We start from the raw sequence: 22,266 nt of genomic DNA on the forward strand, positions 1-22,266 counted from the left end.
TTTGAAGTTGTTTTGAATGATAGTGTGTATGTTGTTTCTGTTGAGATGATTGCTAAAGCTTTGAACTTGCCTAATGATGGAAATAAAATCTCCACTCATAGAGATGTTGCTAGGGTTCCAGGCTTTAATTTGGCTGAGTTTGAAAATGAAGTCTTCCCTGCCAACACTGCCACAAATGAAAAGTTCACTAGCACAAAAGCTTTTCAACATATTAAAATCATTCACAGTATGGTGAACTACATTTTCTATCCTAAGTCTGGCAGCTATGGTTATTTGAGTTACCTGGACATGTGTATCATGTGGCACATTGTTTACAAAGTAAGGATGAATTTGGCTTATTTGATTTTCAAGAACATGTGCAAAGCTTATGGGATTGGAAAATTGCCTTATGCACATCTCTTGACTGCTTTGTTTAAAGAGCTGAATATAAATGTCTCTAAGGAAAGTTCTAGGACTGATTTGATTATGCTTAGAGAAATTCACTCTGACACTGATGGAAGAAAGAAAAGGTTTGAAAAAGGTGGTTCTTCCTCAGCTAAGGTTGGTTCAGATTCTACAAATGAGTTTATGAGTGAGCTTCAAGGGCTAAAAACTGCTATTAATGATCAATTTAGTTCAACCCATCAGTCCATTGAACTTCTGAGAAAATTTGTGCATGTGGTTGACTACAAAATGAGTCACTTGCTTACTTAAAATGAGGAGTTGAAGAAGCTACTTGTGGATCTTCAGCAGGCCAAGGAAACTGGTTTCCCAACCAAAGTTGGGACTGCTGTACCTGCAAATGATGCCTCATCTCCAGCTACTCAAGTCTCTGCTCATGATATTGATAGGGGTGAAGGTAATAAGGTTGGTGAGTCTCCAGCTGCTGTGGCACATGAAAGTGAACAAGTGGTTGAATATGAAATTGGACCTGCAGCTAAAGCCCCTGTTGAACATGCTAGTGAACAGGTTGTTGAACCTGAAGTTGGTCTTGCAACTGATGTCCCTATTGAGCATGGTAGTGAAAAGGTTGTAGAACCTGAAGGTGAGCTAGCTGTTGAACCTCATAGTGAACCACTTCTGGAACCTGCAGCTGCCTCTACACAGCAGAAGGAAGCCTCTCTCAAGGATCACCACGAGAGTGCTCCATCTCAACTATCTGCAGCTGCTGCCCCTTCAGCCAAGAAAGGTAGAAAAAGATCTAAATCTACCGTGTCAAATCCATACCAGTCCCAAGCTGCTGCCCTTCAACCACCATCTGATGAAGATGAAGCACAGAAGCATGACCAGTTGGCTGACCAAGGTTCTCAGTCACCTGTTGCTAAACCCACCAGGAAGAAGATGGTGCCTTCCAAAGCCACTCGCAGGAGCAAAAGACTTAAATGATTAGCATCTAATCTGGATTTTTAGTTTCCTATCTGCATTTTTAGTTTACTAGTCTGTTTGCTACTATTGTTCACTGCCTTTTTAGTTTGCTACTGTTTAGCTTACTGCGTTTAACTTTGGGCTAACTTGATTCTTTTTGGGTTAATCTCTCCTATTTCCTTTTTGGATGATGACAAAAAGGGGGAGAATAGGATGGATATGTGTTTATACTTTGATAGGATGGATATGTGCTTATACTTTGACAAATGGAAGCATGTTTATGTGCATATTTTTTTTGAGAATATTGTGAATATCTTGTGAACATGCCTTATAGCATAAACTCAGGGGGAGTTTTTGTATAGCTGATAAATGTCTTGGAAGTTATGTGCATATATTTAGGGGAAGCATTTTTCTGCATACTAACTTGCTTGGATATACATAATCTTACACTCATTTTTATTGTTTCTTGATTGATGATTCAATTGAGTTTTGTCATCATCAAAAAGGGAGAGATTGTTGACCTCGTGTAGCTCAAAATGAGTATTGATTTTGATGATAACAAAACTCAAACATAATCTATCTAACCCAACTTTAAAGTGATGTGTAGATTCCTTTTCTTATTTATAAAGAATTTTTGAAGTTGCATCTAAGGAGGAAGAATACTCAAACGCATCTCAAGACAAATCCAAAATGAGAAAAGAACAAGATTATGAAAGCCAAGACTCAAGGTAAAAGCATGAAAGTCATAGAGTTAGAAATTGAGTCTTAGGTCTTATGTGAAAAGAATAGATGAGAGTTTAGTCGAATGGAACTCAAAAATGAAACTTTATTTTCTGATTATTTTCCTCAACTTGATCTTGGATACTGCTATTGGAACTTATTTTTCTTCTTAAGGTCTAAATCTTTGTTTTTAATATTACAAGTTGAGACATGCAGCTGTTGACTTAGTTTGCTAACTGCTTTGCTAAAAAATTAGTTTGCTAATATGTTTGCTAAAACATTAGTTTATTAACTAGTTTACTGATGTTGCCAAAATTTCATTAGTTTACTAAATGATTAGAGCTGCTCAACTTCGCACAAAAAGACAAAATAACGTCCATTTTGTCTTATGCAGTGTGTATAACGTTTCAAAAAGGTTTCAAACGGTCTAAAATGATTTGGGACTATAAATACACCTTCTTTACTTCATTTTATACTTAATGAAAGCTTACATTTGATCTCCAACTTTGATTTTTCATTTATTGCTTTCATTCAAGAGCTTTAAAGACTTTGAGCTACTATTGGCAAATCAACTCATCTCTTCTTTATAGTTTGATTTGTATTGAGTAAGAGTGAGTATTAAAACATTAAGTTGCATTTAAGAGAGATTGTACAAGTACCTATTGAAGCTTGAGAGAGAGTAAGTGCTTGAGATAACACTTATCAAAGGTTCAAGCTGCCTTGGTAAAAGCTTGGTGTTGAAAAAGTATAAAGGGCTTTTGGTGTCTTGCCTTTAAAAGAGCAAATAGTGGAGAGAAGACTCAAAGAGGATTATTTAAGAGAGTGGATGTAGGCTAGTTAAGCCGAACCACTATAAAAATTATTGTGTTTGATCTCTCTAACCTTCACCTCTTTACTTTTGTGCAATTTAATTTTTTATACATGATCTTGAATGTTGATTGAATATATTGAGTTGGTATATTTGAGGATTTATGAGTATGATGAGAAATTAGTTGAAAGTCTTGTGATGCATGTTCTGGTAGCTATAAATATTGATTAAAGCTTAACTTGCAACTTAGGGACACTTTATTGAAATACATATCACTGTCATTATATATTAAGAAGCACCTAGTTGAACAAAGCCACAATTTTTCATCAGGCTGCAAGCAAGGGCCGAAAATTTATTAAAGTCCAATTCACCCCCCTCTTGGACTATTTTGGGACAACACTAGCCTTGTGATGTGATTTCTCTTTAGCCTCTGGCTATCGAGATTCTATTTGTTTCGAATGGCATGATCTAACTGTGGGTTTTATAAAATGTGTTTTGATACTTTGAAATGAACTTGATTTGCATTAAAATCTCATAATTCATGTTTTGTGTTTAATGCTCATGTTTAGTCAAATTTTTGAATAAATGTGATTTATATTTTGCATAAAGATTATTTTAGTATGTTGTGCACCACTAAGTCCTAGTACTCAGCGATAGCTTCTATTGCTGTCACAGATACAGAGACTAGAGGAGCAGCAGACTGAGCTGCTAAGGATTAAAGATCATTCAGCTTAAAGTTATCGGGTATAATTTATACCCTAATTGTGAATATTTCTTTTAATGTATGTATTGCATATAAAAGTATGGACATGTAAATGGGTCTTGAGCAGCTTGTACAAATTTGTATGAAGTTTGTAATAAAATTTAATTTGTATTTCTTTTGATGTAAATTTTATAAGGATGTATATAAATTATTTTGTCTCTAATGAAATATGAGTAGAACTATTTTATTTAATTTGAATGAAATGTATTGCTAGTATTTTTAGGATTATTGAATTTTGAACTTGAGAAATTGATTGAAATGATTGTGGAGTTGTTGAAATGGATTGAGTTTGAATGTGAAATAGAAGTAGTTATTGAGAAAACATTTTTAGAAGTGCTTTTTACAGGTATTTGAAGAACTGGTTTCTCAAAACACAGACAAAACTCTATCAAAATTTTTATAAAATTTGCAGAAAAATAAAATGAACCAAAAATATTAACTAGATTTACTTTTAATCATATGTTTTAAATACCTATTAGAAAATGCTCACCACTTATCCAAAAATAAGAAAATTATTTTAAAATCCCTTGTAGGGTACTTAATGAGTTATCGGTAGATGAAGCACGGTAGTTTATTAGGTATTCTACGGGATCATGTTATGCCTTACAGAGGGGTAAGGTGTGACAATGACTCCAGCTCAAATTGGGCTTTTGTAACTGAGAGATTCTAGTGCATGGTAACATATGATAAAAGGTTCATTTAAGGTATTCCTTATTACTGATTGTGTGGCCATGACATACTATGCTAGGTGTTAACCATGGTCTATGAGGTGCATAAAATGATTTAGAGAAATCATTTATGGTAAAAAAGAGTTCTGATGATATTAAGAGTTGATATCATATCTTATTGCCAATTAGTGATGAGCCTAGTGAATCACACACATACACAAGTAATCACCAAGTTAAATGTGATTTAATTAATTAGTTAAAAAGTTTAATTGACTAATTAAATAGGTTTGGTTTGCAATTAGATTACAAAGTCTCTAGCATGGCTTGAAACTAAATCTAGGTTATTGGATATATAGTATAAGTTAAATTTATATTTAAAGTATTTAAATATGAATTTAATTATGAGAAATTAATTAATAGAGTTTAATTAATTAATTTATATTTGATATAAATTGATTAGTAGTAGAGAAATAATTATTTTGGGTTGAGAACTTAAAATTAAGACACAAGGGTAATTTGGTCATTTCACAGGGTGACATGTGGCACCATGAGATGGTGACATATGGCACTATACATAAGCTTATCGTTTGACTTTTAATCATGTAAGATGATCAAAGTCAATATTAAATCTAGGTTTGACACTTGGCACAATGTGATTGGGTCAATTAAACTAAGAGCCAATCAAAAGATGATATGTGGCAAGAGTTTTAAGTGGTGACCTAGATATATAAGGGAAAGGATGAAAGAATAAAAAAAGCAATCTGATTTCTTTCATTGTGTGTTGCCACCCATTTAGTACCTCTCATCTCTTCTTCTTCATCTCCCATCAATTCAAAGAGAAAACAATTGTTTTCTTTGAATTAAAATTGCTAGAAATCGTTTCTAGTATCCAATATACATCTGCAACCTCTCTAAAAGGCAAAACCTCAATATCTAATTAATTGTAAAGGCTTGAGAAGCTGTTCAAGGGGCTGCCATTGGTGATCTTGGTGTGGACAAGCTAGAGGGACAACATCTAGTATCCTAGGTGCATCCTAAAGGTACCAAACACAACTACAGTGCATCAAAAGATTAGTGCACATGTTCTTGATTTAATCTAGGGTTATAATAAATTAATTTGTTAATTCTAAAATCTTAAATGGCAAATATAGATCCAAAACATATTAAAAGTGTTTTAATATACTGTTTAACATTGAAATCAATTAGGTAAATAATGAATCTTGCATGATGCATGAGACGCTAGAAGAAAATTTTTGAAATCAATGTTCTAAAGTAATATTTGTCATGCTTTCGCTCCTTCAATTGGTATCAAAGCCACTATATTTGCCATTTAGATTGTTTATTATATGATTTAATTGTGTGATTTGATCATAAGATGATTGATTCATTGCTGATTGCAAAGAAATATGTGGCGGCACACATGGTGCGCAAGGTTTGTTTGAATGTGGGCTTGGTTTCAAGGCCCATAATTAGGCCCCTGACTAATTAAAGTGTTTAATTAGGAGTTTTAATCACACAATTAAATTTTGATTCAAATATGAATTTTTAAATTTATTTGAATGTGATTCAAATCTGAATTTTAAAATTTGTTTGAATCATATTCAATTCTTGATTTTTAAGTTGAATATGAGATATTCAATTTAATTTAAGTACATATGTTTTATTTAATTGTTAAATAGTGATATGCATGATGGATGATCATGGACAATAAAAAACCAATGTGATTGGATTTATTTCTTTTATGTTTCTTTAGGTTGTAAATTAATTAATTTATTTTAATTTATTTTAGTGGCATATATTATAAATGTTGTAATATTTTTGGGTTGTAATTTCATTTATTTAGTTCTTGCAAATTCGCCTTGGTATGCCAAGGATTACTATGTAATTGGATTGCAAGAAGATCGAGGAGGTCAAGAGCATTGGTGGGACCAGTGGGAGGAATTCAAGATCAAGTGTTAATTATGTACTCCTTCAGCAACTCTTGTAATATGAATGAATAAAATGCATCTAGGATTGCCCTAATTCAATTCTTAGTGGCTCAGAATTGAATCCCTTAGAAAGTCCATAATCATACCATATTTATTGTTTATCCATGAATGCATGAGATGTATGGGATTTTATGCAAGTATATGATATATGCATGCTAAATGGATAATGTGCAAAGTAAGATCATAATAGTAATTAGGACGACTGCAAAATCTTCCAAACAAATGATTACGTTGAAAATGGTATAATTAAAGTAATTATAACATGGGCCCTCCATTGAGGCAATTATTTTAAGAAATTTTAAATACTTGCATATGATGCAATTAATTTAAGAGATTTTCTTAAGAATAATTGTTAAGCATGAGATGTTGTAAATATGTAAATAGTTTGGTGCCCAATAATTAATGTGCCTGAGGACATTAAAATTATTTGCATATTTACTAGCTCAATGGGATCAACTTAACTAATGCAAGATAAGTCAATAATGGATATGCCTGATATTTTGAGCATTAGGGGCTAGGTAAAAGGATTGAACCTCATATGGGATGTGATGGGCAAGGAGTTACTCACTTATAGTTTATTGTAATTCCAATAATGGATGTGCCTGAGGATGATTAATAAGATTATAAGAATTCAATCACCCACTAGAAATCCATCCAACTAGGATTTTCGTTTTCTGCTTTGGAAGTGTAGGATTCGCTTAGTTAGTGGGAGGACCAATTTGATTAAAAGACCATAATCATTTTGGTTAAATACATGATATATTTACTAATTAATCTGGTTATTTTCTGCAGTTAATTTTTTGATAATAATGAGCACACCACAACCACCACCATCCAATATCCTTGTAAGCATATTTGATCGCAATAAGTTGACAGGACCTAATCTCTCTGATTGGCTAAGAAATTTGAAACTTGTCCTGAACCTTGAACATATAAGATATGTTCTAGACTCAAATGTTCCTGGTCCCTCATCTCCTGAGGCTACTCAAGAGGAACATGAAACTTTGGACAATTGGAAGGAGCATGATATGAGAGCCAAGTATTACATGCTTGCTTCTATGAGTAATAAGTTACAGAAGCAGCATGAGAACTTGCAGAGTGCGAGTGAGATCCTCTTTCACCTACAAGAGTTGTATGGTGAGCACATCAGGAATGCCAGGTATGAGATATTTAGACAGTTATTCTGCATGAGGATGTCTGAGGAATAAAATATAGGGGATCATGTCCACAAGATAATTTGGCTGATTGAGCAGCTGGAATGTCTTGACTTTAACATGGATTTCCAACTTCAAACGGATTTGATCCTTCAGTCCCTTCCTGAGTCATTTGAGAATTTTCTGATAAATTTCTATATGACTAAACAGGAATGCACCTTGGCTTGTTTACTCAACATGCTGGTTATTGCCAAAAAGAATATGCCGGGCAATAAAGGAAAAGAGGTAGCTTTGATTGCATCTCTTCTGCTGGAAAGTCCAACAAGAAGAAGGGCAATAAGAAAAATAAACTTTAAATTCCTTGTCCTTCTAAGAAAATAGCTAAACAGAAAGGAAAGACTAAAGTTGATGGAGGCAAAGGAAAGTGTTTTCACTGCCAGCAGGATGGGCACTGGAAAAGAAACTGCCCAGAGTATCTTGCTTCTTTGAAGGACAAGAAGGATACACCTTCGGAAGGTATGTCCATATCTTGTTATTTAGATTCTGATGATACTCATAATTCATCTACAGCTTGGATTTTAGATACTGGTGCCAGTTCTCACATTTCTTATGATATGCAGGAACTAGCAAAAAGTAGCAGCTTGCGTTCTCGAGATGTTAGACTCCAGATTGGTGATGGCTCAACTGTTGAAGCTTTAGCCATAGGATCTAAATCTTTTTATATGTTTGGATATGTTTTGTGTTTGAATAATATTTTATATGTACCTGATACTTTTAAGAACATTATTTCTATATCTAGTTTGACTAGAAATGGCTATGAATTTCAGTTCACAGATGATGTTTGCAATATTTATTTTAGAAATAAATATGTTAGCTCGGGTTATATGAATAATGGTCTTTATTATTTGGATAATAATGACAAACACAAATTGAATGCAATTGATCTAAATGAATGCAATGCAATGGTGAAAATCAACTCAAGTTAAAAATATATTTATCACTTAAGATTAGGTCATGTTGTAGAAGATAGGATTGCAAAACTGGAGAAAATGGGGATTCTGTAATATCCTCATTTTCGTAGCTCGTACATCCTACTATTCCGACAGCTAATGTCTGCCTCGGAAGTCAGAATGTCTGGAACTAAACTTAATTGACAGTGAGGAAGTATAAAATAATGAAATATGTGATGAGAAAAATTAAGAAAAAATAAAAGAGATAAAATGTGACTAAGTTAAACGAGCCGAACCCGTAGCGATGGGTAACCGCACCGGGAAGTTACGGCGATGACCGTTGACTAGCCCGGAAAAATATTTTCAGGACATAATTAAAGGTCTACTGAGGTGTAATTGATATTGGAAATGTCAAAGAAAAACTAGTAAGTCAGTATAAATGAAAAACGAAAATTAAAGAAATCGGAGGTACAGGGAGTAAATCGGTAATACCGAAAAATCTAAAATACAACCCGAAGAGGGGCATTTTGGTCAATTGACACCTAGAGTTGACTTTTAACCTCAATGTCCACTAAAAATAAATGGTATTACACTTTGAAAATGTCATGAAAAATTAAATTGTGGTACATTATATAAATAGTAGAAGAAATGAGGCAAATATGCAAATAATAAAACTTTAATTAATTAAACATTAAATTACTCCTAAGTGCTCCACTAACTCTCATCTTGAGCCACCTATATAAGTAATTGGGACAGATTTTTCTACTAAATCATTTCATTTTCTTCAAGCTTTCATCCATGGCCGAAATGAAATCCTCCCAAATTCACCATGGCTGTTTCACGCATGAGCTCAAGTCCTCCATGATCAAGCCATTATTTCTTCAAGCTCCCTTCATGAAAAATGATCCTTACACCATGGGCAACCTATAAACAGCAAAAAGGAGAGGAAATTTCAAGGATTTTTCAAGCTTAAGTTGAGGTTAGTGCTTAATCTTTCCAATTTCCTTCACTAATCCTTGTGTTGAGTTTTGGGTAAGTTGAATTGTTAAGAAAATTTGAGGAAATGATTGAGTATTGGTGAACCTTAGTTTTGGCAGCCATGAAAATGCATGGTTAGTATAAAATAATGAAATATGTGATGAGAAAAATTAAGAAAAAATAAAAGAGATAAAATGTGACTAAGTTAAACGAGCCAAACCCGTAGCGATGGGTAACCACACTGAGAAGTTACGGCGATGACCGTTGACTAGCCCTGGACTGCGAGAAATCTGAAAAAATATTTTCGGGACATAATTAAAGGTCTACTGAGGTGTAATTGATATTGGAAATGTCAAAGAAAAATTAGTAAGTCAGTATAAACGAAAAATGAAAATTAAAGAAATCGACGATACAAGGAGTAAATCGGTAATACCGAAAAATCTAAAATACAACCCGAAGAGGGGCATTTTGGTCAATTGATATCTAGAGTTGACTTTTAACCTCAATGTCCACTAAAAATAAATGGTATTACACTTTGAAAATGTTATGAAAAATTAAATTGTAGTGCATTATATAAATAGTGGAAAAAATGAGGTAAATGTGCAAATAATAAAACTTTAATTAATTAAACATTAAATTACTCCTAAGTGCTCCACTAACTCTCATCTTGAGCCACCTATATAAGTAATTGGGACAGATTTTTCCACTAAACCATTTCATTTTCTTCAAGCTTTCATCCATGGCCGAAATGAAATCCTCCCAAATTCACCATGGCCGTTTCACACATGAGCTCAAGTCCTCCATGATCAAGCCATTATTTCTTCAAGCTTCCTTCATGAAAAATGATCCATACACCATGGGCAACCTATAGGCAGCAAAAAAGAGAGGAAATTTTAGGGATTTGTCAAGCTCAAGTTGAGGTTAGTGCTTAATCTTTCCAATTTCCTTTACTAATCCTTGTGTTGAGTTTTGGGTAAGTTGAATTGTTAAGAAAATTTGAGGAAAGGATTGAGTATTGGTGAACCTTAGTTTTGGCAGCCATAAAAATGCATGGTTAATGACTTATTCTTATATTTAATGGATGGGAATTAAGGCTGATTAACTCAAATGAAAGTTGTAGTAAGTTAATATCCAAGTATGTGTATGTCAGTGCTTGAATTAAGGGTTTAATAGTAGGACTTTGATGCTTTAGTAAACTGCTATGTTGGGCAGCCTTAAATATCATGAATTTGTGTGTGAGTTTATGAAATTTATCAATGAAATATGATGGTATTGAATGGTGGGCAGTTTGTGTAATTGCCATGGAAGTGTATGTGTACGATTGATATTGAGGTATGTTGAATTTTGGTGGAAGTAAATGTTAAACTTGAATGGTATATTATGTGCATTGAACACCTGAGTGTTTTGTTCAAAATACCTTGCTGGAATTGTGTACAATATATATAGAAGTTCCATGATTAAATGTTGAAGTATTGGGAGGAGGAGAATTGTCAAAATTGAAAGTGTGATGTTCAAATGCAGGTTGTGTATGTTGGCAACACCTAAATTAGGTCATAAGTACAAAACTGTGAACCCAATTGGTATGAGGCCAATGGGGGGGGGGGGTGAAAATAGACACCAAATAGGCCAACTTTCATGTAGAAATGTTGCAAAAATTCTGCCTAGAAACTTACCTTAAAAATGACCAAATCCGAAATGGCAACCTTACAAATCCAGATTTTTGACCATATGAAAAGTAGTAATTGGGATGACTATAACTCACTCAAAACAGGTCCAATTGACCTGAAATTTTTACCATGGATAGCTTAGACATAGAGCTACAATTCTTATGAAGACACCAAAGCCCAGAAATGGCTAAAACCAAGTCAAATAGCTTGCACAAGTTCAGGTACAAAAACTGCCAGAACTAAAAATAACCTAAAATTGACCAAATTTTGCACTAAAGGTGTAATCTGTCCAGCTTTAGTAAATTGACCATATCTTGGTCTATACAACTCAGAATAACCTAAAATTTTGCCCTGAGTGCAATAAGACATAGAGCTACAATTCTTATGAAGACACCAAAGCCTAGAAATGACCAGAACCAAGTCAAATAGCTTGCATAAGTTCGGGTACCAAAATTGTCAGAACTAAAAGTGACCTTAAATTAACTAAAATCTTACACTAAAGGTGCAATCTGTCCAGCTTTAGTAAATTGATCATATCTTGGTCTATACAACTCAGAATGACCTGAAATTTTGCCCAGAGTGCAATAAGACATAGAGCTACAATTTTGCTTCTTTGACCAGAAGCTAAAAATCAAGAGAAATAGGACTTTAAGCTAGACCAATCTAGCACACAAAAATTGAGAATTTGACATCTACATACAATGATGCTTGAAGCAATTTGACAATGAATGCCAACTTGTAAAAATGGTAAATTGTACTATATTGGCAGCATATTGAATTACGAATTGTGATATGTTGATACTAGAATCAACTTATGCATGATATATGAAAAGGTCAACATTTTCATTGACCAGTGAATTATATAATGACCAGTAAACCCTAAAAATAAATATTTAATGTTGTACTATGCCCTAATTTGCCTAGTTAACTACTTTGGATAGGTTGGCATGCCAATAGGATTCTGACAGCTGTTCTGTAAATGACTTTGTGTTATATTGTGTTTTATGGGTTATTATGCCATACTATGATTTTAATAGCCTATGGCTATACAGATTGTGTTATTATATTTGGCTTGATGCCTGATTGATTATATGGCTTTTTAGCCACACTATTTGCACACCGGGAGATACTTTGTGACCGATGGTGTGACGGCCCGAGGTACTAGGTACCCAGTGCTAGTATATCCATTTATCCAGTCTGGTCAGTGTATAGGCTACACGGGCAATCAATTAAAACATTATTCAATTCAGGCAGCTAAGTTAAGTTAAGTTAAGTATAATGAAATTTCAGTACAATTAAATTAAGTATTGAATGAATGAGTAAAAGAGATTAGCAAAAGAAACATAACAAAAATATAAATTGCAGAACCGTAGAGACTTGAAATACAATACAGTTAGAATAATTTGTGTACTGGGTAGTATTATTGAAAAGTTATAAACTAAGCACTTCTAAAGAGGAACAAACTAGTACATAAGATCGTTGATACTAGAAATACCATACCAAATTAAATTAATTCCTGAGTATCCGATTTATGACTTATTTCTTTCTTTATTTGTATATATTATTTCTTGTTATGCTATTGCACCACTAAGCAGAAATGCTTAGCGCGATGGAATTGCTTCCTCGCGCAGGTACTGAAGGTAAAACTAGTAGACTGTCGACTAAGATTTTTGGAGTCTAGATCTGCAGAAGTGTCAGAAGAGTTCAAGATTGTCACCTCCTTAGCAATGCATGTAGATAGGGCTCATTTTAAGCTTGTTTTATAATCTGTACATTATTACTACTATTATTGTAATGTGAATTAGTAACTGTAATTTTATTTGTATATCCTGTACTTGATAAATTTATGTACTTAATTAGCAAATTATATAAGTTAATGAAATATAAGGATTCTGATATTTGAATTGATTATGTAATCATAATGATTCTGAATGAGATTGAGTTTGAGAAATTTTGAGACTGAATCTGAACTTGAGAAACTGATGAGAATGCTTTGAGATAATCTGAGTTATGAATTTGAGCATATATTGAAATTGTTTTTTGCAGGTTCAGAAGAACTGTTAGTCCAAATTACAGCCGGCACTCTGCCGGATTATCGTTAAAATTTTTGAAAATTTCAAATTAGTTAGATTTTGATAAAAGTAAAAATAGCCTAAACCTTAAATAAAGTTTTTGAACAAGTAAATCAAGAACTGTAATGAAATCAGATAAGATCAAGTGCTCCGACACTCCGTGTGACATGCTTCGCTCGGCTACACTGTAGACGGGTGAGGGGTGTTACAGATTCTATCCTCATTGGGTTCTGAACCTACTCCAACTTATGAATCTTGCCTTCAAGGCAAAATGACCAAATCACCCTTTGTTGGACAAGGGCTAAGAGTTGAAAATATTTTGGAGCTAATACATAGTGATGTATGTGGTCCATTTAAAGAAATGGCTAGAGGTTGTTTTCATTATTTTATTACCTTTACTGATGATAAATCAAGATTTGGGTATTTGTATTTGATGAAATACAAACATGAATCCTTTAAAAAGTTTAAAGAATTTAAATCTGAAGTAGAAAATCAAACAGGAAAAAATATTAAAGCTCTTCGATCAGATCGTGGAGGTGAATACTTGAGTACTGAATTTGATGAATACTTGAAAGAGCATGGCATTGTTTCCTAGCTGAATCCTCCAGAAACACCACAACTGAATGGTGTATCTGAAAGAAGAAATCATACCCTATTAGATATGGTACGTAGTATGATGAGCTATACTGATATTCCAATCTTCTTTTGGGGATTTGCATTAGAATCAGCTTTGCATATTGTGAATAGGATTCCATCAAAATTAGTATCTTCTACACCTTATGAGATATGGCATGTAAGAAAATCAAGTCTTAAGCATGTTAAGATTTGGGATTGTCCAGCTTATATCAAAAAGCTGAACACTGATAAATTAGAAACCAGATCAGAAAATGGTCGATTTGTTGAATATCCAAAAGAGAGTTTTGGATATTATTTTTATTTGCCTATATCACAAAAGGTTGTGGTAAGTAGAGATGCCACATTTCTTGAACAACAGTTTGTTCAAGAAAGAGGCAAATGAAGGCAAATAGAGTTAGAATTTGAGAATTCTGACCAACCAACAGATCAGATGGATATAGATCCATCTAGTCAACCTACATCTGTTGATGAAACATCTACTGTAATTCCTCAAAGATCAACCAGGATTTCTCACTCACCAGTGAGATATGGTTTTCTTCATGAAGAAGAACAAGAGTTGTCTACTCATGAAGAAGTAGATCATGGAGATGATTCACTTACCTATGAAGAAGCTATAACAGATATAGACTCTTCAAAATAGATTGATGCTATCCGAGATTGATTCCATGTATAAAAATCAAGTTTGGGATCTTGTTGACCCACTTGAAGGTATTGTACCTATAGGGAACAAATGGGTTTTCAAGAAGAAAATTAGTTCTGATGGAAAGGTAGAGACCTATAAAGCAAGGCTAGTAGCGAAAGGATTTCACCAAAGGCAAGGAATCGACTATGAGGAGACTTTCTCGCCTGTTGCCATGCTTAAATCAATTAGGATTCTATTAGCAATAGTTGCATACTATGATTATGAGATTTGGTAGATGAATGTCAAAATAGCTTTTCTCAATGTATACATTGAAGAAAACATTTTCATGAAACAACCTAAGGGTTTTGAATCCCAAGATGGTTCCAAAGTGCGCAAGCTAAAGAGATCCATTTATGGGTTGAAACAAGCTTCGAGGAGTTGGAACATCTATTTTGATGAAGCTATTAAGTCATTTGATTTTATCAAAAATGAGGATGAGCCATGTATATGTAAGAAGGTTAGTAATAAGGCTGTCACTTTTCTTGTCTTATATGTGGATGACATTTTGTTGATGGGTAATAACATAGGTATGTTGACAACTGTAAAGGTATGGTTATCAAATACTTTTTCCATGAAAGACTTAGAGGAGGCAACCTATATTCTTGGGATTCATATTTATAGAGATAGAGCGAAAAGAATGATTAGTTTATCTCAAAGTCTATACTTAGGAAAAGTTGTTAAAGAAGTTTAACATGCTTGATTCCAAGAGAGGATTGTTACCAGTGAGACATGGTATCCACCTTTCTAAAGAGATGTCTCCACCTGAAGAAAGAGATAAAATGGTCAGGATTCCATATGCTTCGGTTATTGGAAGTTTAATATATGCAATGTTGTATATTAGGCCGTATATCGCATATACTGTTAGTTTGACTAGTAGGTATCAATCTAATCCAGGTTTGGAACACTGGATAATTGTCAAGAATATCCTTAAGTACTTGAGAAGGACTAAAGATTTATTCTTGATATATGGGGGTGGTGACTTGCAATTGAATGGTTATACTAATTCTGATTTCCAATCAGATATCAATGATAGAAAGTCTAACTCTGGGTTTGTGTTCATTTGTAATGGAGGTGCAATCAGTTGGAAGAGTTCCAAACAGAGTACGACTGCTGATTCTACTACAAAGGCTGAGTATATTATTGCATCAGATGCTGCAAAAGAGGCTGTTTGGATATAAGGAACCCAGATCTCACCTGAAATCCAAACACATAGAAAGGCACTACCACATTATCAGAGAGATAGTTGGGTAAGGCAATGTAGCCATGCAGAAAATAGCATCAGCTGAAAATTCAGCTGATCCATTCACTAAGCCTATGTCACAAGCTCAGTTAGACCAACATCTTGAGAAGATGGGTCTAAGATATTGTAATGAATGGCTCTAGTGCTAGTGAGAGATTGTTAGTAGCATGCCTTAGAGCATATCATTTAGTATGTATCTTGTACATGTTTTTTTAATAAAAAGGCATTTTTACTTTTCCGTTTACATAATATATTTATGTGTAATAGAAAAAGGTCTATTGATATTTTATTAGAAATTTTATTTTTAAGTTGTTAAGAATATGAGTGACAATATTTTTAGCACAAAGTATCATAAATTGGTTCACAATCGAGGATAATTCACAATAAGGACACGACTTATCCAGAAAGATTGTAATCATATTTGTTCCCAAGTTATTTATATGAGATGTAAATAAGATAGAATGGTGAGTCTCATGCCATATAACAAACATGATAGGCACTTATGCATGATAAGTAGATCGAACCAGTAACACTTATGACAAGCACGTGGAGTTTACTCTTATCAATGCATTGTCATAAATCATATCAGTACATATAATCTTTAGACCTAAGATAGCACAGTATCTTGTATATATGTGGTTTGAGTTTGATACTGCTTTCATACTTGTACTGTGTATGGGTATATGGGCATATGTTGGCTCCTACTAGTTATATATGGAGGTAGGTGTTGATCAAGATGGAATCTGTTATCCTAAATAAATAGGGATAAAATCCTATATTCATTTAATTGTTCTTGATGTTTCAAGTTTCTGGCCAGGACAGATAGATTTAATCAGAAAAGAGTTTCTGATAAGAAAATCTTTTTAATCAATAACTGGAATTAAAAGAGAACATAATATTCATAGTAAATGGGGTTTGACATAAACTATGACTCCAGCCCGAATTGGGATTTTGTAACAGAGAGATTCTAGTGCATGGTAATATATGATAAAATGTTCATTTAAGGTATTCCTTATTACTGATTGGGTGACCATGACATGCTATGCTAGGTATTAACCATGGTCTATGAAGTGCATAAAATGATTTAGAGAAATCATTTATGATAAGAAAGAGTTCTGATGATATTAAGAGTTGATATCATATCTCATTGCCAATTAGTGATGAGCCTAGTGAGTCACACACATACACAAGTAATCACTGATTTAAATGTGATTTAATTAATTAGTTAAAGAGTTTAATTGATTAATTAAATAGGTTTGGTTTGTAATTAGATTGCAAAATCCCTAGCATGGCTTGAAACTAAATCTAGGTTATTGGATGTATAATATAAGTTAAATTTATATTTAAAGAGTTTAAATATGAATTTAATTATGAGAAATTAATTAATAGAGTTTAATTAATTAATTTATATTTGATATAAATTGATTAGTAGAAGAGAAATAATTATTTTGGGTTGAGAACTCAAAATTAAGATACAAGGGTAATTTGGTCATTTCACAGGGTGACATGTGGCACTACATATAAGCTTGCCATTTGTCTTTTAATCATGTAAGATGATCAAAGTCAAGATTAAATCTAGGTTTGACACTTGGCACAATGTGATTGGTTCAATTAAACTAATAGTCAATAAGAAGATGACATGTGACAAGGGTTTTAAGTGGTGACCCAGCTATATAAGGGAAATGATAAAAGAACAAAAAAAGCAATCTGATTTCTTTCATTGTGTGCCGCCACCCATTGAGTACGTCTCCTCTCTTCTTCTTCATCTCTCATCAATTCAAAGAGAAAATAATTGTTTTCTTTGAATTAAAATTGCTAGAAATTATTTCTAGTGTCCAATACACATCTGCAACCTCTCTAAAAAGCAAAACCTTAATTTCTAATTGATTGGAAAGGCTTGAGAAACTGTTCAAAGGGCTGCCATTGGTGATATTAGTGTGGACAAGCTAGAAGGACAACATTTGGTATCTTAGGTGCATCCCAAAGGTACCAAACACAACTACAGTGCATCAAAAGGTTAGTGCATATGTTCCTAATTTAATCTAGAGTTCTAATGAATTAATCTATTTATTCTAAAATCTTAAATGACAAATATAGATCTAAAAACATTGTCACACCCTACTCCTCGTAATATGTAACATGTTCCCGTAGTACACCTAATGAATTACCGTACTTCACCTACCGGTAACCCATTAAGTATACTACAAGGGATTTTAAAACAATTTTCGTTTATTATGGAATTGGTGGGTAAATTTTTTTTTTCAATTATTAAAAACCTTTATTTAAAGTCCAAACACAAATCAAATTTTTGGATATTTAAAACCTCCGCAATTTTTACAAAAATTTCGGCAGAGTGTCGTCTGTATTTTTTAGAAAACAGTTCTTCAAAACCTGAAAATAAAAACACTTCCAATAAATTACTCAATCACAACTTCATTTGCAACCACCAAACTTCAAATCAACAACCCTGGCAACACTTCAACTCAAAATCCAAATTTCAAGTCAAAAATTAATTACTCAAAACATTTCATAAGCTCATGCACATTGCATTTTAAATATTTTATTTACATTCACTATTTAATTTACAAACACAAAATCTCAAAAATAATATTATTACAATTTTATCTGTACAACTGCTCAAACTACAGAGATACATATGCATACTATCATATTTACATCAAACTAAACTACAAGGGTATAGACAATACCCGTACAGAATTTCTTCAACCGTGCTCCTCTCTGACTATAGCAGCTCACTCTATTGCTATGTTCTTTTCTCTATCTGCGACAGCAAGTTAAAGCTATCGCTGAGTATAAAGATACTCAGTGGTGCACAATAAAACGTAAAATGTATAATTTAAAACATTCATGAATAATTCATAATTCAAATATTTCACAAACATATTTCAAATTTTCAAATCACATTTATAACAAATCATAATTTTCAAAGCTTAACACAACACAACTTTGATTAAATAATAGTGTTGCCAATCAATAACACAACTTAGGCCATGACACAAAATTTCTGAACATGCCGTGTGTACATCACGACAAGGCAAACACCCTCACTAATCGAAATCAATGAGGGAGGTGGCTAGCTAGCTAATGAGTACTCATCCAAACTCGCCCCTTAGACTGGGAAGCCAGAGAGAGGAAACTGATCAAATATCAAACTCACCCCATAAGTGGATGAGGAACATATTAATATTGCCATGCCAAGTGTGAATTAAAACAATTTAAATCAAGTTATTCAAATATTTTATGCGAAACACAATCAATTTCTAAAGTCAAATTTTCATTCACAAGTGGCAACACCGTAGTACTTAAAACCCATAATTAACACAAAAATTTCACAATGCAGAAAATTAAACAAGCTTTATTTCAAATCTCCATTGTAAAATAAGTAGCACAACATTCTCGAAATTCATAATAAAATAAACATATTCACAATGTATAACAACTCAATTTTCATTGTGAAAACTATAATTTATAAATTTTTGTGCACAAACCTGATGTGAGTCACCTATCGACCTTGACTCAAATCCTCGAGTTCTTTTCCCGAGTTCTTTTCCACTGAAACGCATAGTTTCACAGTATTTCAGTATCATAACTTAGTATAAATCCAATAAATTAATTCATAAATACTTAATTCTAGCCCAAATATGCTTAAACTAACGTTCTTGAAAATTTTCATTTCAGAGTTACTATTCATTACACTATTCAAGTCAAATTGTTGACTTTCTAAGGTTTAATAGGTAAGGGAATTCCAACTTCACCCACATACCATATTTTGGTCACCAAACTTGTTAGTTTTGGTTGTTTACTCAAATTCTAAGTCTTTTAGGCAAATTTGGTAAATTTCAGTTTTGGAGTCCTAAGTTGCACTATTCCATTGGTCACTTTATTGTTGGAATTTGGCAAAACTTTCTTCATAGAAAATGTTCCCCATTGTCTTAAGTTTATTTTCCTTTTTGAATCACCTCAATTGGAGTTTTGTAGCTCAAGTTATAGGCAAAATACAGTTACTGTTCACGTGTACTGTTCATACTGCAAATTTTGGTTCTAGCAGATTATCGATCCAACTTCGTTCAGCAATTTGATCAAGTTACATCCATAATTTGGTCTAATTTTCTTCATACAAAATGTTCTACTATGTCTTAGGTTTCCATCGGTTCAAGAATCACCTAAATCGGAGTTTTCTAGAGAGAGTTATAGCCATTGAAACTTTACTGTTCATATGGCAAATCTGCAGTTCTGCAGATTCAGTGACCTAATTTTGCTTAGTAATTTGATTGGGTTAATGGCATAATTTGGGTTTGTGTCCCTCATGAAAGTTTTAGGTCTATATCTCATCTAACTACTGGTAAAATTTCAGATCATTTTGACATGCCTAGCTCAAGTTATGACCAAATGAACAAACACTATTCATTTGGTCAGTTTATACAGGGACAGACTGAGATTTTCTAAATTTCGTTAATTTTTTCACTAGGTTTTAGTCACTTTTTGGGCATGCTTCCTAAATGAAAATTGTGTCATTTAGTGCCTATTTTCATTCCCAATTGGTCCCATATTAATTGGACTTGTAAAATTTCATTTTTTATCCCTCAAAGTTGACTTTTGGTCATGCTTCATACCCAATCCGAATTTGGCTTTGATTTAAACACTTCTAACACACTTAATTAGGTCACAAATGACCATTTTTCACTTCACATTAGGTCAAAGACACTATTTACAAGTTTTTTACATTTTTTGTCTCTAACCCTAATGTCCAAAACCCTAATTCATGTCATTTGTTGCATTTAGCTACTTTCAAGGTCTTTAATCATAACTACTCACTAATTTAAGTTTCTAAACCCATTTAAACCATTCAAATCATGCAAATCACCCTCCCCCTTCATGCTGGCCGAATTTTAGTTTGGTCCCTCAATAAATTTTCTTTCCATTTTAAGTTTATTTACAAGTTAATCAAGCTAAAAATGCAACAATTAAACTAACTTCACATCTTAAATCACTAACCTTGTTAGTTGTCTTTGAGCTTTCCTTTTTTCCTCTTTCTTTGATGACCAATCTCCTTCCCAAGTGACTATAACAAGTTTTTATGAAGTTTCTATGGAAGCTATTGAGGTTTAATGAAGGATTGTAAGCTTGAGTGCAAGCTTTAATGGAGGATATCCATGGGGAAATGAGGGAGAGTGAGGGTGGCAAGGGAGAAAGGAAGAAGAAGACTTTTGATTTTTTTGTTTTTCTTTTCTTTATTTTGTTTTTATCCTTATGGAAGACACAAAAATCTAAATAAGTAAATAAATTAATTTTATTCTTTATGGCATCATGCATGATGTCATCACCTTTTTACTTTTTCATTTTCTTTTTTTTTTAATTTATTTTTCTATTAGTTCTTTAATTTAATTTTCGATTCTGAAATTTTCTTTTCTCCGATTTTATTTGACAGTTAGGTAAGGAGTCAGCTCTCGGGGTCAATTGACCAAATTGCCCCTCGCCGGTTCATCCCGGTTTGCAAATAATTCAGTATTTCTTCTGGCTCCCTGACCTAATTATTTGACTGGCTTAACAGTTCTTTTTCGTGATTTTCTCTTTTTCACTGTGTTTATAAGGGTCCTAAGGACCGCGGCGTCACATTTTACGATTCGAAATTTGAGTTTAAATCGATTTCGCAATCGTTCCCGAGAAACTCACCCATCGCTGTGACTCTCGGCTCGTTTAACTTCTTATGTTCAGTTTTTTTTGTTTATGCTTAACTAATTGGACATTACTAATTATTTGTGTTTATGGTTTATCTAGTTGTCTTAAGTGTGGTTCTAATCCCCTTAATTGTCCGGACCGACTCCGGTCATCAGAACAGTAAAATATACCAGGCTATGCAAATAGGGATGTTACAAATATATTAAAAGTGTTTTAATATGCTGTTTAACATTGAAATCGATTAGGTAAATAATGAATCTTGCATGATGCATAAGACCCTAGAAGAAAATTTTTGAAATCAATGTTCTAAACTAATATTTTTCATACTTCTGCTCATTCAGAGAGAAATAAGCGCGTTAGATGAAGTGAGTAGGTGTAGGAGATTGGTGTCAAAAGGCTTTATGAGGCGTGGAAGTTGAGGAGATTTAATGGCCGAAGAGTGAGGAGGTAAAAGATAAACTTTGTGATCTTGGTGAGAGTGATATCGTTTTGCTATAAATAATTATTTTTCCTTTTTTTATTATAAATTAGATTTATTTAATTTGGAGTACAATTGTAAAAAAAAAAAAAAAAGACTAAGATTTTTTTGAACATTTTCCTGTGTTGACATAGCAAATATAGAATTAACGGTCCAATAGACAGTAGGATATAATTGTAATGAACTTAATGGTTCATGCTATCATTAGACTAAAAATATCACATGTTTATATTAATTTGTGTTTATATTCATAATTTTTAATTTTACTTGAAATATTCAAACATTTAATATCTGTCACTATTATATCGAAATATCCAAACATTTAATATTTGAAATAGGTTAAAAGTGAATTTAAAAAATTAATAATAAATTATAATTGTTCATTAACAAAATAGTCTATTAACTAAACTTTATATTT

This window comes from Hevea brasiliensis, chromosome 17 (genome assembly GCF_030052815.1).
Source record: "Hevea brasiliensis isolate MT/VB/25A 57/8 chromosome 17, ASM3005281v1, whole genome shotgun sequence".
In the NCBI taxonomy this organism is placed as follows: Eukaryota; Viridiplantae; Streptophyta; class Magnoliopsida; order Malpighiales; family Euphorbiaceae; genus Hevea; species Hevea brasiliensis.